Consider the following 22,806-nt stretch of genomic DNA (forward strand, 5'->3'; position numbering starts at 1 on the left):
TACGCGTCGGCAGGGGATTGTACGGTACCCGAGGTAGAGGAAATGGCGGTTGCTCTAGCAGCTGTGGAGGGTTACCGCACAAATATATCCCTTATAATTCTATCAGACTCCAAGGAAGCATTCCGAAACTACATTAACGGCAGAATCGGTCAAAAAGCGCTACAAATCTTCCTCCGCGCTGGCCGACAGAATAAACGCTTTAGATATGCCATCTTTTGGGTACCTGGGTACACTGAAAGAGAGGGCAACCAAAGGGTTGATAGGATAGCTCATGAGCATAAAAACCGAGCTGACCTAAACAGAGATGCTGAGGATTTCATGACAGTGATCTCAACGCACTGTGACATACTAAATTACCATGGAGGGACGCGGATCAGATATCCCCTGACCCACAATACACTCACTCAACTACAGGCAGTTTACTGGCAAAAGCTGCAGACAGGCACTTTTCCAAATTTACATATACTAAGCAAAATGTTTCCAAGTCAATACAGTGACACATGCCCAAGGTGTGACGCAATACCCGCAATTTATCACATCACATGGGTGTGCAATGGGAATAAGGCATTCCACAAAATAGAAAATCTGAGTGCGGAGCAGTGGGAGAGCGTGCTCTCCAGCTCCAACCCTAGCCTCCAACGGAGGCTGGTGGATCATGCCCGATGAGCAGCCACGCTCAGTGGTGCCCTGAAATAGGGGCGCCAACCATGCAAGCAGGATATCGTCATCAACCTATTCTAGAATTACCCTTTCTAGAGCAATAAAGTTTAGTTCCTCCTCCTGCAACTACCCCTGTCATGTACTAATTGTGGCCATATCCCTGCAAACTTCTTAATCTCATCCGCCCCCCTAACTTTCTGCCGCCCCCTGCTACGCTTCCCTTCCCTTGAAATCCAGTCCGTAACCCTTAATGACGATCGCTTATCTTACCTCCTCATTACATGTCCTGCCCATGACCATTTCTTTTTCTTGATTTCAACTAAGATTTCATTACCTCCCGCTTGTTCCCTCACCCAATCTGCTCTTTTCTTATCCCTTAACGTTACACCCTTCATTCTTCTTTCCATAGCTCGTTGCGTCGTCCTCAATTTAAGTAGAACCCTTTTTGTAAGCTTCCAGGTTTCTACCTCGTACGTGAGTACCGGTAAGACACAGCTGTTATACAATTTTCTCTTGAGGGATAATGGCATCCTGCTGTTCATGATCTGGGAATGCCTGCCAAACGCACCCCAACCCACTCTTATTCTTCTGATTATTTCAGTCTCATGATCCGCATCCGCGGTCACTACCGGTCCTAAGATGAGTATCCTACTTATCGACTGCTAACCAGTTATTCCTCCTATCTTCTTTGAATTCCAAGAGCACTACAAGACGAACATTCCCTACGCGTCATGATGGGGGAATATCTTTGCATTCAATTTCGATGTGTGGAGTCCTTTCGGGGCTGCTCTTGCTGCACGCAGGTGCGTCATGCTGTGGCGCATATTCGTTTCGATATGTTTTTTCTCAAGCATCTCGCCCGGGCCTCAAACAGCAAGACACAGCTCTTTGCGTCATTATACAAGTTTTTCCTACTGATTTTTGTTTTTCTGCTTTTCTGAATCCCCGTATTTTTATCGTTCCTAATTTTGCATACAATTTACCATTCTGTTGCTCACCTTCTTTTAAGACTCCGGGTTGTAAATTTACGGTTTCAATTACGCTGTACCTTACAGGCCTCGATGCTCCTGTTACTACCATGCAGCAGTCCACCGTACCAAGGGTAACACTGGTGCATAGTGTACCACCGTGTGGTCTTTACCACTCGGTTATTTTGCGCATTCTGGTGCACCAGCTTACGTAAAGGTATGACATAAAAAATACCGGCTATCTCTCAAAGAAAGAAAACGCTTTGAAATCCTGTACATTGTAAATGTCTACTCGGTTTTTGCACAACTTAGTGACATACTCCACTAAGTATGTGTCGTAGGCATGCGGGGAATGGCACACGGCAGAGCCGGCGGAGTCCGTAGCTTTTTCACTCCAGCGGTGGTCTGCACCTTAGTTGATTGGTTTTTCTTTTTTTGCATTTCCTTCTTTTACTTCTTTTTGTTTTGCTTGTTTGTTTGATCCAAAACAAGAAATGATTGTGCCCGTGTCTGAATCGTTTACTTTGTGTAGCTGCATGGATCCATAACACACATCTGGCTAAGGATCCAAACGTTGTCGCATACCAGTTTTGGTTATTCGACTAAAGTTGCTGTGGAATTGAATTGAAAGTAATCTGCATGGAAGCACTGTATGCGTTTAATAGTTTCTTCGCTGTGGTATCTGGGCGGCCCGACAAACATATTGTTACGTGTGGAAAGACACAGATTAAAGAGGCTATATACAGGACAGGTCATCTACACTGGAGCCAAGTCGCCAGTCCCACACTCGCTCGCGCCAAAGGCACAGACCCACTTCGTCGTCGTTCTCGCAGCGGCTCGTCCCTTCAGCATCACTCGATGATATCGTAATAATATATTTCCGAATATGGCGATAAAACTCCATGCAAATGTTAGGCAGCAAGGAGAGCAATTTGCATAAAAGTACACCTGATCTGCTACTTACGGGCATTGGTTCCATCGTCCTGGGTTCTTTAGTGTTATTCCAGTCCATATATTAGTATCGTAATACCATAGAAAACAAGACAATAGAACAAAGAAAAAGGCACAAGCTTAACAACAAGGTAAATAGATAATTTGGGAGATACTGGTGTATGCTCATTTATGCATATTTTTGTTGCTCAAGCATAGGAGAGCAAGAGATCGAGATGCAGGCACATGTAAGCACATGGGTGGCTTCAATTACCTGTTCTCTATGTGCCACCGTTGTGCACCTAGGCAACTTCCATCTGTCCATTTGGTGCCTCGTTTGACCATGAGAACTTACCTTCATAGGCTATAAAGGGCTCTCAAATTTTTTCAGCAAAATCTTAAACAGCCCTCTAGTGCTCGCTGTGATATAGGTAGAAGATGTTCTGCTATATTGGAAAGAATCCGCTCAACAGTATGAATTGCGCCAGTATCTAGTATTTGAACACGTTTTATTATGTTTTTTTGCAAAGTGAGGGCTGCTACGAACCTCACGATGCTGATAAAGTTGAGTGCTTGCGCACTTAGGAGAAACACGGGGCTTCACATTAAAACTCGCACATGAGACTTGTGCCTCCGCATAACATCTCGTTTCAGTGTTAGTTGCGGCAGTAGGCGGGCACTGCGAAACAACGTACTATTCACGCTGAGCACATGCGTGGAGTTGAGGGATCGGCTGTCCATCGCTGGATTTGTTTACTCCTCTGATATGGAATAAATTTCATTCTGTGTATCGTGGGTCGCGGGTTTCTGTATCTTCTGATGCCTATACTCTTCCGGAAGGATGAAAAAAGACAAAGGAAGAAGAAGATCGCGAGGCGCTGGCTGCTGCGTGTACTTGCTGGTCACCCATCATAACCACATTCACCCTGCTTGTATGTGTATTGTAAATACATTCTGTCTGTACTCACAACATCCACGTAACATATTGGTGGGAAGTGCCGGGTACCACGACTGGAAACGGAGCTCCGCAGTGCACGTATCATCATCATCTCACCATGAATGACAGCACAAGGGATCAGCTTCGTTGCCGCCTCCAACGTCACCGTCGCCACCTACGTCGCTGTTCCCTTCGGTTGTCGGTTGTGCAACACAAAGATCCCGGAACTTTCTGTGGTACCGATGGCACCGAGGTTGAAGAGTGAGTGGGTGACATTGCGAAAATCTTTGCACCTGACCTCACCACTGCACAGGCCACGGACATACATCTCCTTCTTAATCGTACAGTAACATCTTTGATTTTGGCGACAATCCATTAGGCCAAATATCTGTTGTTATCCACCGCATAAACACTGGAGACACGAATCCTCTTCGTCAGCGTCCCTATCGTGTATTGCATGCTGAACCGAATCAGAAGGGCACAAAATTCTCCGCAAAGGGGCCATGAAACCGTCATCCAGCCGTTCGGCTTCGCCTGTTGTCCTTGTGAAAATGAAAGATGGTACCCGGCGTTCTTGCGTCGATTATCGGCTTTCAACAAGATCGGCCGAAAAGTCGTCTACCCGCTGCCAAGCATCGAAGACGACATGGACTACTTGCACGGAGCTAAGTACTTCTCGTCTATCGATCTTCGATCCGGCTACCGGCTCATTTCAGTTGCTGAAATGAACCGCGAGAAGACAGCCGTGATCAGTCATGGTCCTTCGCCTATGCACTGCTCCGGCGACATTTGAACGTATGATCGACTCTCTTCTGCGAGGTTACAAATGCACCACCTGTCTTTGTTATCTTGACAACGTTATTGTTTTTTCTCCCACGTTGGGCAGCTACCTTACACGACTCGCTGTTATTGTTGCGGTCTACTGAAAAGCCGGCCTCCAAGTGAACTACACGATATGTCAATTCGGGCACCGTCAGCTTACCGTGTCGGGACACCTAGTTGACGCATCCGGTGTACAACCAGATCCGGAAAAAGTTCGCGCCGATCGCAGTTTGCCTTTGCGACGTTCTGCTTCTGACGTGTGCTGCTTCATCGGCCTGTATTCTTGCTTTTTCCGTTTCGTCAACACTTCTTCCACGTTGCTAGGCCTTTGACAGATCTTCTAAAGAAGAACAAGGCACACTCAGGGGGCACTGAGCAGGCTTCCGCGTTCGTCGCTCTAATCAGTTTTCTGACTAACCCTCCCACCATACTTGCCCACTTTGTTCCATCTGCACCGACCGAAGTCCACATGGACGCAAGCTGCCACGGCATCGGCGCTGTTCTCGCCCAACAGCAAAATGGTACCGAGTGCGGGATCGTCAACATCAACCGCCTGCTGTCGCCTACTGAGAAAAATTACTCTATCACCGAGTAGGAGTGCTTGGCTTTAGTTTGGGTTGTCGTGAAGTTCCGGTCATATTTGTAGAGCCACACGTTCTTGGTCGTTACAGAACACTACGCCCTCTGCTGGCTGTCTTCCCTCCGGGACCCGACAGGACTGCTTGGTCGTTGGGCTTTGCGGCTCCACGAATTTTCATTCATAGTCAACTACAAGTCTTGACGTCTGCACAAGAACGCAGACTGTCTCCCTCGTCCCGTGATGGATCCTCCCGATCCTGCTGCACATGTTCCGGTGACCTGCGTGATGGCTTTGACTGACACGACTGTCATATGCGCCGAAGCACAACGTGACGAATCCTTATAGTAGTTAATTATCGCCGGAGAGCAATCTGGCAGCACTGACGGCACGTGCCGCATGTTCGTGGTGCACAGCAGTATCCTGTACCACCGCAAAATCAACCCTGACAGCCCTGAATTGCTCATTGTCCATCCTCGTCATCTGCGATCCGTCGTTCTTGAACAACCTCACGATGTCCATACGGCGGGACACCTTGGAGTTTTACGTACATACGACCGGCGTCGTCTTCTGGCCGGGTCCTACCGCTCTGTCTGTCGTTATGTTGTAAAATGTGAATAGCGTCAGCGCCGGAAGGAACCGTCTGCGCTAGCGCACTAGAAGCCAGACAGCACCGCGGCCAGTCTAGAGACGGAGACTCGCTTGCTCTTCCTGTCTAACCTTTAGCCTTGCCGTGACAGGGCAGATGCTAAGAAGCCAGAGCGCTGCCCTGAAGTTGGGTGCATCAGCTGCGAAAGAGCTGGTCGTGGCACCCCGTCGCAGCCGCGGTAGACTTCGCGCGATGGTCGTCTCTACCTTTAACACAGTGTTCGAGAAGTTTGTGGTCAAGCGGTTAACTAAGTTCTGAGCAAACTATAAAATACCAACACCGCATCAGTACGGATTTCGCCCAAACAAGTAGACCAGAACCGCAGTTAGTTGTGTTAAAAGCTATAATAACACTTATCTGAATAACAACGAAGTAGTTGACGTAGTAGTTCTGCAGAAACCCGCAACGTTTCTGCAGTTTTAGGTCTGATATTATCTTCCTTGCACATCAACGACCTACCCTAAAGGCTTGATAAGGGTGAGACAATAATCTATTCCGACGATACCACAGGTTTATTCACAGGAAAGGATATCGATCACTTAGAAAACACTCCTAATAGAAAACTAGAAAATACTAATAAACTGGTTTATGAACAACAAATTACACTTAATACATTATTATTTCATCCTGGTTTAGTTGAAATGCCACCAATAACAATAAAGATTGCGATGATAGCAATTAGAGAAGCTCATGAATATAAATACATTGGTATAACGTTACTTTCATCTTTTTATTACAGGGCATACATAGCAAATGTTTGCAGCCAGGTCCGTGACGCATGCTTTACTTTATATCAGGCGCATCAGCATTTTCCCGCATGTACACTACGAATGAGTTACTTTAGTATTTTTTAAAGTCATTTAACTTATCGTATTGAGACATGGGGGCGTACGTATTCATCTTATCTAGATCCACTAATCAAACTGCACAAAAGAGCGCTTCGAATTATGAACTTCTCTATTTATACGAAGCACACACTGCCCCTATTAAAAAAAACTAACATTACGCCATTCCTCATTATTAGGGATCTCAAAACAGCGTGCTCAGTTCATGCCACACTTTTGCACACAAACCCCATTCCAAGTAGCATTGTTATCACACCACACATACACACTAGGACAGAATTGCACAAACATTTTAACGTATCAACTGTTAGCAACTTGTATGGTAGGCGCCGGTTAGCCTACATTGGAGCGAAATATGGAATAATTTTCCGAAGAGGATAAAAGAGAGTCCAAAATTTTTCGTATGCTCTTAAGAGATTTATAATTCGTAATCAATATGTTTGTGTATTGTGATAGTAGCAGATTTTGCGTTTGGTGGTTTCCCGCTAAAAACGTTAGCGGAATCTGTATTTCCAAATAACATTACAGGTTAACTTAGCCGCAATGGTGCTTTGTATTCATTTACATGGGCCCAGAACTAGCAGTATTGCTAAGGGCCCAGGTGATTTTCAGCAGCGTTTAGTTATAAAAAGAAATAACAGAAAACTGAAAAAAAAATGTAACATCTTGGTGGCTTCTTAAGGAGTCTGCACGAGTACGTGGAAGGCATAATCTATACTCACCGCATTCTCTATACGGCACACAGGCAAAATCCATCCTCCGATACGTTCCATATATGCAGCCGCAAACGCATCGCTGCCTCTTTTTCCTGCAATATGTCGCAGGAACACCAGGGCACAAATCTTCCGGCACTTCATAATCAGAGCATATAATTTTCCATTCATTCTCTCGCCAGCATTCTAGCCAAGAAGAATAAATAAGGAAGCAGTGTGTGATTAAGGCTGCTTTGCAGCTCTTGTAATATTTAATTTCCTCAGCTTTACTGCTACGATGACCAAATTTTGGTGGCTGATATGTTAGAATAGGAAAGGTTCTACAAAACAAAATGAAGATAATTTTGGAAGGAAGCTGTGTGAATTTTGGCCTGGGGCCACGGTGTTCGGTTTTATGTGTTTCTATGCAGTTTTTATTGGTCATGATTAATTTTGTTGTTCCAAGTAGACGCGTATCCGATGAGAATATCTTTTTACGGCTTTAGCGCTGAAGCACATACCACCGTTTCAGGGCAAAAGCCTTAGGTGCCTCGTAGTAATGACTTGCACCCTAATAAGAAACGACGTCTAGTCCTGCGAGAAAAATAATGTCGTTATAAGGAGTGGCTCATACTCCTGTAAGTAAGCAAGCAAAGATACCATTCATGAATGTGAATAAAGAAACTGAAGAAAGTAAGAACAAAGGAAACAACAAACGAAAGAAAAACGGAAAGAAAGAGTGAAAGAAAGAAATAACATTTAGGTACTCCACTGGGCGCTCACATGTGTAATTGAGGAGGTCAAGCTAGAGCGCCGCAGGTTTACTTAGCCCTACGGCTCGTTATGTGTTACAAGAATTCTGACCCCTCCGATAATATAAAGTAATGCAGAACTATGAGTGCAATCATGTGTGCAGTAGGCTTTCGGCTTCGTCTGCTACAGGAATGTAACCTGCTGCCGAACTCTTCTTTTATTGACCTGTCCCAATGAATATGCTGATGGACGAATGCAGTGCAAGCTCCGCTCCATGGTTTTCTTCTCATTTTTTAGAGAATGTAAAATCTGGGACGTTAAACCACAGCGTAGAAGCGGCTCTCCCACTCTTTGAAGTTGAGAAAACAAAGAGAAAAACGATGGTTAACATAGAAAACACATACAGAAGTGCAATAACAATGTGGCAAAAGACTAAAACAGCAAATCTGTGTATCATGGAAGAATGAAACAAGAGAGGTTAAAGGACTACAGAACCTAAATGCATAGACGGGTAATAGGTACATAGACGAAATAACAGTTTATATTAGTTTTGTTCGCTTCGAATTCCATGGCATTCCTCGTAACTAAAAATTTCGTGTTTCTTTTTATTTACGCTGCTTTACACACCTGTACAAAACTCATATGATCGCGTGCACCTGACATGTGTCAAGCGTCCCGAAAAACGTTGCACGCGCTTTTAAACAAAAAAGCTCAGTGTCTAAAGGCAAAACAACTATTGGGATAACAAATTAGTAGACAGCTGTACGAAGTAAGGATAGTAGGTTTATCGTCCGTATATACATAGAAGCAATCTCTTGCTAACTGAATTACGAACAATGATGTCATACTTGTTCCAACAAACATAAACACATCTCGCTCAATGACTGTGGAAACTAACTGTTAGTACGCTGTTGTGAGGAAGCGCGGCAGCAGCAGCGAGCGAGTTGTCTTTCCGTACTGCCTCTCGCTTCAACGCGAACTAAGCGGCGAAAACACAGCGCACACGAAGCTATCAACACTCGGTGCACTCTCTTCCCATCGCAAATCCCTTTCATGATAGGGCTAGTGCGGCCGCCTAATGCAGAGCAGCTGCCGAAGTAGAACGACCCGCATCCCTCCACTCCCCTTGGTGCTTTGCGTGAGACGCTTTCTCACCACTTTCCTCCTCTCCGGCGAGATTGAGTCGGCTTCTCTGGCTCACCCTTGCACGCATCATCATCATCATTATCAGCATCATCATCATCATCATTATCATAATCAGCCTCGTTACACCCACTGCAGGGTAAAGGCCTCTGCCATACTTCTCCGACTAGCACAGTCATGTGCTAATTGTGGCCATGGGCCTGCAAAGTTCTTAATCTCATCCGCCCACCTAACTTTCTGCCGCCCCCTGCTACGCTTCCCTTCCCGTGGAATCCAGTCCGTAACCCTTAATGACCACCGCTTATGTTCCCTCCTCATTACATATACTGTCCATGCCCATTTCTTTTTCTTGATTTCAACTAAGACGTCATTAACTGCTATGATGTCATTTTTAACTGCCAGGTGTCATTTTTCAGCTATGAATACCAGAAAAATATGGTCTAGTCTACAAGATTACGCAAATTGCAGTTCGATAATATTTAACTTACCGTCACAAATAGACGACACATAGCTTGCTATTGCAATCAACAACACACTCTGCCACATCGTCATTTTATTTCTTCGCGTGCGTCGTAGCCGTTGGCTCTAGAAACGAGTTTGAGATGCAAGAAGATGCAACGAATTAGGCTGCATTCCATATTTAAAGAAAAGACACATATGGAAACCACAGCCCAGAACTGTTTCGTCTATAGAAAGAAATCCTGTATTATTTCACTTCAGATGGACAGTTAGCGTCACTGTAGACGTTTATCTAGTAGCGTAAACAAACACCTTTATGTGCTGCCTATTTACAACTCGCCACAGCCATGTTTACTCTGTCGTAGCGACATTGACACCTGGGCAAACCTACATCTCTTTTATTGTGGTATATTTGGGCTCGAGTAGTTTCTTACACTCGTAGTCCCTGGCGTGGTGGCCGCCACCGCATAGGGCACGACGTACAGCGCACTTGTTGTCCTCAGGATATTGGTGGCCCCACAGTGTCAGCATACCAGGGCGTTTGATATGTGACATACATCGGATGCGTGTCAGACTTGTTAGGGTAGTTTACGGGCGTGATATTGCATTTCGCCCCCGCAATAGCATTGTTACGAATTATCGCGTGTTATTTAAAGATTAAGCATGGCATAGATGGTTGATCGGGAAGGTAGCCGTCTAAACCCTGCTGCTCGCCGCACGGACCGTTATCTTCCTCTTCTTCAACCTCTGTGCTCCTGTGGTCAGAGGATACGTACTAGCATGTGTGTCAGCTTTTAATTCGTCCGTTTAACAAGACCGTAGGCCTGTGCACGATGGGGCAATGAGTGTAGCAAATGCACAACGCACAGGTGAAAGGCAGAGAAGTTCAAGAAATATTTCAGAAAAGATGCAGGGCTAGCTACAGCCGAAATCATTTTATTAATTCAAAAGAAAGGTACGTGATACTCAATGTTTGGGAAATGCCTTGTTGAATTACCGACGTAATATTTAGGTTAGCATAATTAAATATTTGTGGAGTTGATTCGTAGGTAATAGCAAATCAACGTCCAATGCCAAATCTTAAAATGAAATTGCGAAGGTGTAAAAAAATCGGCAGAACTCATCACTCAGGTCTATCCATGGAAGATAAGCGTCCGAAGTTTCAGAGCATGCTGTGTTGTGAAAGAACACATGGTATTTGCAGTGTGTAGGTGCCTTTTCCAGAAATACGACTTGTGTATGGCTTCACCTACATTCTTCGTGTTTCGCAGCTGTCTAGATCTAAGAGGACGCGCCATTTAGAAGTCTTTCATATACGCCTGATGACATCCATCGCATACATCCTAATAGTGAGTATAAGAGAGTGCTTTAGTCAAGCTATTTGGAAACGCCAATATTTTTGCTACTAACGACAAAGTGCAGACGACTTTTCGACTTTCGCGTGCCTAAATTGCTTGCTACTCGGTGCGTTGATCGCAAAACATGACAGCGAACTGAAAACACATGCAACGCACAAACATGACTCTAACGTTTAAGTGTACCTGGCTGATTATACATCTTTGAGAGTTAATGGTATGGAAAAGATGTAGACGTGGAATAAGAATAAGACGTTATATCAGCTCACACGCAAGATATGACGAAAGTGTACACCTACGCAGACGATAGAGGCTAGAAGGAGAATCAGAATCAGTTTATTCAGGACCCGCAATGTGGATAATTAGATCACAAATATATACAGAAGGAGATCTCTAGTTTGAAACTGCAGTGGGACCTCCTGTGCGTTATGACTAGAATTTTTATGCAAACAATGACAACATGCAACATTTACCATAATGAATGTTTTAGGAGACAAGGCATAAATGGACAGGAAATCAGCAGATGAATGCATTAAACAATAACAAGGGTTCGAATTCGCCCACACTAGGTGAAACTTCGTAGTGAGCTTAAGGAAAAAAAATCAAGAGAAATGCGGTAGACAAATATAGAAAGGAAGTTGAAGTCCAGTTGACACACAACTTCTACTACGCTTAAGTAGAAAAATCGGAGGAAGCTAAAAGAAAGTGCTTAATTTCTGTATGAAATCTGTGAGCTTTGAGCAATTTTAAAGGAAATGGTAATGTATTTAAGAGAGGTAAAACTGAAAAGTGTAGTGACTGCTTACCATAGTTGGTTCGAATGCAGGGTAAAAAGTAATTCACATTGCCTAGAAATCGAGTATTGTTTATATTTATAAGGTATGTTTTTAATATGATGGTTACTGGAATATTGTTGTTTAAGCCCTTAGAGATATATATGGCGAGGGAATATTTAACAAAATCAGTAACATTCAAAATATTATGTTCGTGTGATACCTGAGCACTAATGCGGCGAGGTGAAAATGTTAAGCGAATAGCTCGATTCTGAATGGCTTGCAACGAAGTTAGTTGACTTTTAGTAGCGTTTCCCAATGATTCATAGTTTTACTTAAAATGAGCATGAAAAACCACACAATTAAGTGACCTGAGAGTAGAAAATGAGAAATATCGTCCTGATTTGAAAAACGGACACTCCGTATGCCATTATCTTTTTGTATGCCATATGTAGCAAATACCAGCCAACACAGTCGTGTTTTAGCGACCATTTTGGCGATGATGTTACAGGAGTAATGTCGACTCGTCATTAAAGGTTCTGGCATACTTAAGTTCAAAATACTGCATTTCAAAAGATGATGGAAATAAATAAATACGTTTAGTTGCTCGCCCTCTCTGTCTTTCTTGTAGTTGAATGCTAAATTCAGACCGAATGAGGCAGTCCGCTGACCATTGGCAAGGTCAGCATTTAAAATCCAGTCTGCGATAAGTGAAGAAAAAAATGGCCTGTAAAAAGGTTGCGGCCCATTAAGCGGTTCTGCAGCTCGCCGGAGCAGATGGGCGAGAAGTTTGAACTTGCATTGTTACGAACCGCCGGAAGCGGGTGCTGCCAACGCGCGTCAAAACAAAGGCTACGAAACTTCTGTAGCAGTTTTAGTAAAGTAGACACGCTCCTGTTTCTTTCCGCGGCACGTTGAAGAAGGCGACAAAGATCAGCGCCGAGATTGCTTGTGTAAATATGTTGCTGGCTGACACTCACCCTCACAGACCCAAACAGAACTTTCAAGCTTACACACCGCACTCTAAAGTCAAGATTTTTCGCGAGCACAATGCTATGCGAAAAATACACCGGCGGAAAAATGTTATCTTACTTTTCAGAGACGAAGAACAGCAGCGAAAGCTTCGTGAGCGCGGTTGCTATGGCACTGTTGCTATTTGGGGTACCCGTCCCAGTGCTCCTTTGCGAAAAACAGCACGTGACTTTCACCACACTCTCTCCAATACGTTCGTGTTGGTCGGGGCCTGTCCTGGGCTTCCTTCCTCCATGTCGGATGCAATAAACGTGTGCGAAATCAATAGCATGCGTTTTCTTCCTTCCAAGATATGAAATAACGAGTGCAACCACTCTAAACACGCATATACAAGAAGACTATTTAGCATAATTGCGAAGAAAGGTATCTGATGCTCATCTCATTTTGTAACGCAAAAGTGGCACAGTCAAAACTGTAATCCTCTAGGCGGATCTAGATGAGTCTTTCCACGCTTCAGCATATATAGTCTGACTTCTCTGGCAGATATCACCAATAATAGTTCTGTTGTCTTGCTAGAGCCGCTACAGTAATACATTGTAGCTGTAGGTACCGGAAATATGTGCACTTGAAATCTGCCTCCTTTTACTTAAACAATTACTGTGACTTGTTAATGCCTAAGAGACGTCATTTTTACCTTATTCTGAACATTGCTGCAAGAAGACTACGAGGGGAAGTGCAAGCATTGAAACGTACTAGGTTTTGTGTGAAAAAATATGATGCAACTGAGGAGCACAGAACCGCGTTCTAGGGTTATAGCCGCAACCTTTATACAGTCAATAACTCGAACGAGTCTTCCCATTTTTTCTTCAGTTATCGCAGACTGGATTTTATGTCCTGTGCTTCACAAAGGTCAGCGGACTGCCTCATTCGGTCTGAATTTAACATTTAACTACAAGAAAGACAGAGTGGGCCAGCAACTTACCGTATTTATTTCTTTCCATCATCTTTTTAAATGCAGTATTTTGAACTTAGGTATGCCAAAACCTTTGATGAGGACTCGACATCACTCCTCTAACATCATTGCCAACATGGTCGCTAAAACGCGATTGTGTTGGTTGATATTTGCTACATATATGCCGTAATAAAGCAACAGATTGTTTTCTTATTCACAATATTTTCGCCGATGTCTAAATCTTAGTGTACCTAACTGCACTCTGTACTCACCGGCATAACTTTCCGATGCCGCGTGACGACGCTATGCAGGCCGTAGAAATACGGCGATATCAGGTTAAATGCGCTCTTTTGGCGCTTGCGTTTTTGTTGGCTAGGCTAATAATTTCTAATAAAGCACTCAAGTAAAAACATGGAGCTGATTGTCTTTTCTATATGTTCCTCCATCGACTCAGGAAATTTTGCGACCGCGCAAGTTCTACTTACCGCTAGGACGCTTTCCTAAGAAGGGGAAACACATGCAAGCACAGAGACCGGTATAACGCAAATTAAAAACTGTTTTTCTTGCTTAACACAAAAAGTAATTTCATAAACGTTTTTAGTTTGTAGAAAAAAGATATTTCTAATAAATACACTGTTTAGCGTATTTTTACCCCGACCAGCTCAATGCTAAATTTACGACTAAACACAGGCTAAAACTAACTTTGTTTCAACTTTTTCAGCAGCTGTACAGACCATTTCATGTTATATTCATCCCAAATTATTTTTCACTTACATTGCAACTTGCTGGCAATTAGTTACTATAAGATACAACGTTTCGGTAAAAGTTATCTTTCTGCAAAAAAACTCACAATATACACCAAATTTTGCTTATTTACTAACGTATAAAAAACTCACGGAAATGTAAAGATCGATAACACCTTTCTTAAGTGAAAAGCCTATCTTGATTCTCAAGGGAAAATTGTGTGCTCGCCTAATTTAAGTAGAGAAAATTTTTTGGCAGTGCGTTTTACGACTCATACTTTCGAGCTTTCTACGAAACTTCACATCTTCCTAGCGCTTCTGAAAATTTTCTTTTTTGCAAAAAATGTTTTACAAGACGACTTCTTGGTTTAAATAGATAGAGAGAGAGAGAGAGAGAGTGGACTTTTATGAGCACCAGCAGTTCAGTCAGCTGGGCCTAGGCCTCACACGATGGGACGTCGAGGTCTTGCCCCTTCGCCGCTTCGTAGGCCTGCTGGGTCGCCCAGAGTTGGTCGTCGAGATGGGAGCTGCGCAGGGCGGGGTGCCATCCCGACGAGAGGGTCACGGGATTAAGGTCTGAGTATTGATGGTTGCACTCCCATAGCATGTGGGGGAGTGTTGCAGATTCAGTTTTACAGACCTTGCACATCTAGCTCGGATAGATGTCGGGGTATATGGTGTGATAGCGTGTGAGGGAGGGGTTTGTGTTCGTCTGTAACAGGCGAAGGGTGGTTGCCTGTGCTCTGTTTAACTTGCGGCGAGGGGTGGAAATCGCTGATGGTCGAGCGCCAAGGTTGGGTCAGTTGGCGTAGAATGACCCTATTTTGAATCTTCAGCTGATTAAGCTCACACCAAGTGGGAATCTTCCCGAGACCTTTGTTTAGCTGATTTGTTTGCGTTGTTACTCAATTGTTAGAACTAAATACAGTAGTGTCGTCAGCGTGCCGAATGCACATCGATGAGAAAATGCAACTAGGCAGATCAATGATACAAATTGGGAAAAGTAGGGTACCTAATGTTGACCCGCGTGATACACCAATGCTAGTAGTAGCTTCTTTAGAGTAGTACCCAGAAATGTTAACTACTTGTATTTAACTTGCAAGTAGCTGCGGATTCAAAGTAGTTGCGGACCAGTTATTCCAATGGCTTCAACTTTAGCCAAAAGACCAATGTGATTAATTGTGTCTAAGGCCTTGGATAGGTCAACGAATATCGAGGCTGCAAATCGCCTTCATCAATAGCTTTTTTGAGATAATCAGTAGAAGATATAAGTGCTACATTAGTTAAAAAGCCAAAACGAAAGCCAAAGTGATAAGTAAAAAATGCTAAATAGATCTAAAGATATTGTTAGAGGCTTTTCGATATGTTTTTCAATTATTTCACTTAAGAATGGAAGAACACAAATGGGTCTATAATTCTGTGTAATCGTGCGATCACCCTTTTTGAAAATAGTAATGACTCGACCGCGTTCGAGTTCACGTGGGAAACATCGGTTTTATAAATCACGTTAATGATAGCTTAGACAATGTTAGAAATATATCGTGTGATCAATTTAATGTGGTAAGCGTTAACTTTATCGAGGCCAGTGCTACCGGCTTTAAGGGTACGAATTATTAAAATTACTACATAAGGTGTCGTTGGATAAAGAAGAAAAGTACGGATGAGGTAAGTGGTTAAAGGACATGTCACAGCATGAAGCAGAATCAGGAGTGTATTTGAAGAAATCATCACAAAATGTGAATAATGTATATCAGTTCATTCTGAATGATCCTCGAAATGACTTTCTGAGAGTTACGGTTTAAAAAGGTGTTAGGTATTTCCCAGTTTTTCCTGGTGCTACTACCGCATTCTATAATGTTTAGTCCGTTATAATTCCTCTACGCACTTCTCAGCTGTGCATAAAGTGAGTTAGAAAAAACTTTTGTAACGGGCAAGTAGCTTAGTATTGAAAGGTTGCCTGATAGTTTTTTATACAAATTTTCACGAGGCCACATTACTTGGAGAAGGCTATCTAAGCCATGGATTCTGCGGCGATGTCACCTTTTTTGTGCATTTTAGTTTACGAGAGTGGGAGTTTAAATACGATGGAAGTGTCGTTGAAAACTGTGATAACGCTTTTTGAGTATCATTGGATGATACAACTTCCGACCAGTCACTTCTAGTTCCGCTAACAAGAAACATTTCTTTGTCAAGTACAACTCTGTAGAATGAAGTGTAGACCTGTCGGCGACGCGGTTCTGTGTTGTCGAAACGTGTGCAAGAGGGAGTTTTCACTTTTTCGTAGCCCGGTATTTTATCTACTTATCTTGCTGCTTTGTGGCGGAGATGTTGAGTGTAACCAGGTCCGCCAACTGCTGAACAAATCCAAGAACTGGTAAATGGTCGAAGTGCACTACTTTCCAAGTTATTGCAGCTCATCGCAGACGTTACTGGTGTTAAAACTCGGCTTCTTTCGTTGGAAACTAAGCTAGAAAAGATCGACACAAATGAAATAACCTTAGCTAACGTTCAAGATCAGCAGCGACAAGATCATGATGCTTTGGCCGGCATGACTAAAAAATTAGACGACTTCGCAAATTGTGAGAGGCGCAATAATTAGCTTTTTTATGACTTGGCCGATTCTAATGCCAATGAGACGGCCACCCAGTCTGAGGAACTCATCATAAATTAGTGCACTGGGAAGCTTGAATTACTTTCTTTAGCTTTTAAACGTGCACAGAGGCTGGGTAAATTCTGCAAAGGAAAAAAAAATCGGTTCCTCATTGTTCACTTCAATTCGTTTAAAGACCGCCAAGGCGTGCTTGCAAAAGCATTTAAGCTCACGGGATCGAACGTTGCTATATCTGAAGACTTTCCCCGTACTGTCCATGATAAGCGAAAGAAATTATGGGCGTATGCCAAACAAAACAGCAAAGAAGGCTTGAAACCAGTTCTGAAGTTTGATACGCTTCATTTGCGGAGGAGCCGTTTTCAATGCGACAGTAAAGCCGGCGTTGCACAGGAGCAACGACATATTACTGTTAATACTGCGATGTGCCCCGTCAGCGTTCTGTTAGTTAACTGCCGCAGTGTAAAAAATAAAGTTGATGATTTTCACTTTTTTCTTCGTACCATCCAACTGACCATTGTTTCGGGAACAGAATCTTGGCTTGACCCGACTATCTCAAGCACTAAAGTATTTCCTGACACGTACGAATGTTTCCGTCGAGACCGCTGTGCACATGGCGGAGAGGTGTTTATTCTTGTCGATAATGGTATCCCGAGCGTGCAAATGGAATTTCTGGATAATGAAACTGAATCAATTTTTTGTAAAGTAACGCTGCAGAATTGGAAAGCATTTGTTCTTGGGTCATTTTATAGGCCTCCTGGGACTTCTGTTGAACCACTAGTTCATTTATCCAATTTTATTGAAACTATTAACAAAGAATGCCTTGTTCTAGGGGTGACTTTAACCTTCCAGATATTGACTGGCCAGCTGGGGAACCATGGGATACTGCTCGAGAGAGCCTATACTCAACTTCCTTTGATATTTTAGATCAGAACACTTTCTATCAGTATGCGCACGAGCCATTGCGTACTGACGGAACAGGTCACGTACTCGACCTTTTGCTCTGTAACGTACCTGATGTTGCTTACAAGGCGTGGATGTTGCCAGGTTTGAGCGATCACAAAGTTGTTCTAGCAGATTTATCGGTTCTGTATGTGAAGGTGTCAATACCACCTAGTCCAACGATGTATGCCTACAGCAGGGCCAACTACGAGGCGATTAGCGCCGCTTTCGAGTCGTCCTTTCCAACTTTTGACGCACTCGCAGATAATCTAGATATCAAGCAACTGTGGGATACTTTCAAAGTGAAAATGTCTGAACTAGGTGAAGCTTTCGTCCCTTCACGAGTTATCTCAGGTAGGCGAGCTCGAGACAAACCCTTGTTGAAAAGAGAGCTACGTGCCCTTGTTCGAAGACAACGACAAAATAATCAAAGATAGAAGGCGTCTAATTCGCCAGAGCGTTTGACCTTACTGAAAGCAATAAAAATTGAATTTGTACAGAAGTCCGACGTCGCTAAGGACTTGTATATTAAATCTAGGAGAAAGAGTTGTCAGGAATACCAAAGAATTTTAGAGGTATGCGAAGCGTAATGGCAAGGACAGCAGGTCGATACCTGCTTTGAAAAATGAGGAAAGAATTATTCGTGATAATGAGTCTAAAAATGAAATTTTTTGCCGTTATTTTTCATCTGCGTTTTTGCCGTCCAGCACGCGTACTGTCTGTTTTGAATTACCTGCCGAAATAGACCACACACCGGAAGTCACCTCTTGTGTCGATGGCATCCGTAAATTATTAAAAGGTGTGAACCGAGCTAAGGCTTACGGCCCTGGTGACATTCCTGCCGCTATCATTAGGAATTGTGTAGACGCGTTATGCTTTTATTTCACCCAGTTGTTACAGAAGTCCCTCAATGAAGTAGACATGCATGATGATTGGAAATTAGCGCGATTCGTGCCCATACATAAGAGTGGGGTGCGAAACACCGTTCAGAACTAGAGGCCCGTTTCCTTAACTAGTATAACCTACAAAATTATGGAGCATGTAACATACAGTGGCGTTATGGCTCATTTAACTAAGCATAATCTCGTGAGCCCCAGCCAGCGTGGTTTTAGGCGTGGTTTATCTTGCAATACGCAGTTGGTAGAGTTTATTCACGATTTAGCCACGGCAGTTGATAAACAAGTTGAGGACTGGGTTTCCTAGATTTCCGTAAAACATTTGATGTAGTGGTACACAGTCTTCTACTCTCCAAATTATTATCTTATAACTGGGATAGTGAAATATTAGCGGGGATTGACGAATATTTGTCATTGAGGAAACAGGCTGTCGTTCTGAACAGTATGTCTTCGCAATATGCTTCAGTTACGTCGGGAGTTCTTCAAGGCTCAGTGTTGGGCCACTATTGTTTTTTTTAATTATTTAATATTTATTTCAACTGGTATACAGTCATCATTCAGGATGTTTGCACATGATTGTGTTGTTTATAGAGTCGTAGATGCCATCTCCGATTCACAAATACTGCAAGTTGACTTAAATACTTTAGCAGACTGGTGTGTGCTTTGGGACATGTCATTAAATATAAATAAGACTGTACACGTCACCTTCACAGAAAACGAGCTAATCATTTCACAAGCAATGAATTTAAACATCTAGGTGTGTTTTTACTTCTGATTTACGAAGGGACAAACATGTTAACCATATTGGAATTAAGGCAGCATCAGTTTTGGGATTCTTGCGGCACAATTTTAGTCATTTACTGACTAACTTAAAAACGCAGTTGTATTTGAGTCATGTACGTTCAATACTTGAATATGGATGTGTTTGTTGGGACCCACAAACATCTGAGCTTATAGATAAATTAGAAAAAATCCAGAATAGGGCACTTAGATTTGTTCTTGGTAATTATAGCCGGCAGCTTAGCATAACAGAAATGAAACAAACTTAAATGGCAAGAGCTGAAGAATCGTGGAAGGCATATCACATTAAAATTTTTCCACGATATTTATTATTCTAAAACAGGTATAAACCGCGAACAATATATCCAGGCACCACATTACATATCTAAACGACTTGACCACTGTTTGGAGGTCAGGTAATTTTCTAGTAGGGGTGACGTCTTCCGTTATTCCTTTTTTGTTAGAACTGTTCGAGATTGGAACAGTAACAGTTTGCATTCGAGTATTGTATACATCACAGAAAATGATGCTTTTTAAAAACGCATTAAAATAATTTGTTCATGTATTTATTCAAGTCTGTCCTATGGGGACATGCCCTACGGGGCGATGCAGGTAACTAATAAATAATAAAATGCGAAGGTTGGGTGATTGTGCAGGCGCAGAACGGTAGGGTACTGATCGGTAATGTCGGTGGTAACAATGCCAGTGTCAGGTGGGCCTCTTAAGTTCGATAATGCCTGATCAATTCAGGTGCCATTGGCAATGTTACAACAGCCAGAGGAGAGAGTACATAAATATTCATACAAGAAACTATGGAAAATGCTTGAATAACTAGAAGAATTAGATAAATTGGTGTCCATGTGGTTAATGTTGATACCGCTGATGATGATTGTGGTACAATTAGCGCATCATATTTTTTGCATGGCTTGGTCAAGTGCACTAAAAAAGACAGTCTCTAAAGAACAGGGTGATCGATAAATGCAGCCACAGATGAAGTTCTTGATATCCATACAAAAGCCGGTGGAATCAAAGGCAACAAATACTGATTCACACTTAGTATTATTCAACTCCAAGTCATGGTGGTGTTTGTATGAAATGTTATACGAGATAGATATGGCTGCACCACCATGATTACTCGTCTCTCTGTGAGAATACTCAAAATGTAGGAGCTGAAGCAAAATAGGTCCTTGGCCTCATTAATAGGCCATGTACCAGGCACACATATTATTGAAAAGGTATTTTAAGTGTAGAAAATAGCTACTGACAATCATGAAAATGCTTGCGCAGACTTCTACCATGGAAGAGAATGATTGGATGGTAGTCGCGCGACGTGAATTCATTCAGTGCAGATGTTGACAAGTAGGAATCCTTGGTGGATGGTAATAACATTTGAGGGTTAAGATAGAGGCAGTTAATTGAAACCGGAAACGCCAGACTCTTGAGAAATGTGACAAACACGGCTCTCACTTGTCTTTCTAGCCTTAACCTGACAATTATCAGTCCACAGGTGCTTCCTTTATTAGCAGGTGTTAGCTTCTTTTATTAGCAGGTGTTAGCTTCCTTTATTAGCAGGTGTTACCTGCTTCCTTTAAGCAGGTAACACCTGCTTCCACAGGTGTTACCTTTATTTAGCCCCAGTGCTTTGGAAGAAAGTACCTTTTTTCGTGGTGTCAAGTGGTCATTAACAAATATAGGAAAGTTGTCATATTTACCGATGTCACTGAGGCAGAGCCTTGCCTGTCGTGCCTTGCTGATCAAATCGTTGTTTTTCGTTTGAGAACAGAATATAGCAATTACGTTTTTCTTGCCCTTCTCTTGAGTAGAGAGTTTATGAACAACATCGATACCTGAGGAAGTCGCGGGGCATCCAATTTTCCTGCCAGCTGTCTCCAATGCCACAACATAGTCCTGGCTCTGAGTATAGAAGATAATCTTTATCTCGTAGTTGTTAATGCTAGAGTACTACTCGAGCTTGGAGACCTTGCGGGGAGTAAGCAGTTTTCAGTTTTCAGGGCTTTCTTTTCTGCCACAAGTGAGGCCTTTTCACTGTGCCGCTTGTGAACCAGATCATTCAGAAACTTTAAACTGGACTAAAGGCTGTCCACGCGCTTATTTAGCTCCAGCATGTCAACCCCAGAGGTCTTCACGTTAACCGTAATCAAGGTCACAATCCGATCAGCCATCCGATCAGATTCAGTAAGAAGTCTTAATTACAGTTCATCAATTCTCTTAGCGAGCTCTGCACAAGTGGGCACATCAAACAGGACGCAACAATAAAAACCACACTAAAAGCCTAATGCAAGGCCACAAGTAGCATGAAATACATTTTGTGGCAGCAATGAGAGTAACAGGATAACGAAGAAAATGACAGAGGCTGAGGTAACCAACCTGACAAGCAGAAAGGAATGCATGAGTTTGTGCACAAGCTGCTACTTCTGCCAAGAATGGTCGACATTATGAAGACGGCCGTTACGTGGCGATGCCGGGACAAGCGAGCATCACCTGGTGGTCTGGTCTTCTGTGAAGATCTCACTAGACAAGATAGCTTCCTTGGGACCCCAAACCAGACAGAAAGGGTCCCCAAAATGCGGGAGTAGGTACTGGCTGGGAAAGTATAAACGAAGGATAACTCGGCGTAACACGTGTAATGCCTGTGGCGGTGTTTGCGAGCATAAATGTTTCTTTTTATACTTCATCTTGCAAGAAATTATTGGCTGTGCTTATCACTCCAGAACCTGCTCAGATCACTGCGCTTGAAGTCTAACACTATTCGACAAGACCGCTTGGGGCCTAGTAGGACCGCGTAATAGACGTCCGCAAACACCTGGCTCCCATTATTATCTAAAGTTTTTAGTAGACGCCATCATAAGGTTGTTCCTCATTTATACGACATGCTACTTGCACGACGTACCACATACAGACAATGTACACGCTGTGTATACACAAACGATGCAGTACAGCAAGATGGGAGAGGCACAACATTCCCTTGAGGGGGAACTGCGGCTGAGCACAACAAGCATCTCCATGCTCGCTGAAAAAACGTTTGATATTTTGCGTGCATCATGTAAAAATGCAGACGGCTGCATTACTGCTACGTTACAATGATAAAATAAGGCGTCCAAAGGAGGATATCGTTTCCATCTGTCTCTTCTCTAAGCATTTCACACCTGGGAGCACTGTTTTGCAAGAGCGAATATTGAGTGTCATGTTTGAAAAATGGATCATAAAGAACTTTATAAGCATGTGCTGGTTTTCGAATTGTTTTATGATCAGCAGAAGGTTTCTGCCACATGACGTCTTATCCGACAGAATTCCGTTAGACTTTTGAACACAAATCTTCTTTCTTCTCT

The 22,806-nt window shown here is 43.0% G+C and overlaps 1 long non-coding RNA gene across 1 annotated transcript in view; it reads right to left on the reverse strand.

The window, feature by feature from the left end:
• Positions 1 to 22,806, reverse strand: part of LOC142591224 (uncharacterized) — a 39,514-nt gene that overhangs the window by 14,829 nt on the left and 1,879 nt on the right. The window contains exons 2-4 of the long non-coding RNA XR_012830397.1: positions 9,465 to 9,561; positions 7,111 to 7,287; positions 2,593 to 2,618 (exon numbers count right to left, since the gene is read on the reverse strand). This is a non-coding gene — a long non-coding RNA (uncharacterized LOC142591224). The remainder of the gene's footprint in view (positions 1 to 2,592; positions 2,619 to 7,110; positions 7,288 to 9,464; positions 9,562 to 22,806) is intronic.

The sequence above is a fragment of the Dermacentor variabilis genome, chromosome 8 (genome assembly GCF_050947875.1).
Source record: "Dermacentor variabilis isolate Ectoservices chromosome 8, ASM5094787v1, whole genome shotgun sequence".
Taxonomy (NCBI): domain Eukaryota; kingdom Metazoa; phylum Arthropoda; class Arachnida; order Ixodida; family Ixodidae; genus Dermacentor; species Dermacentor variabilis.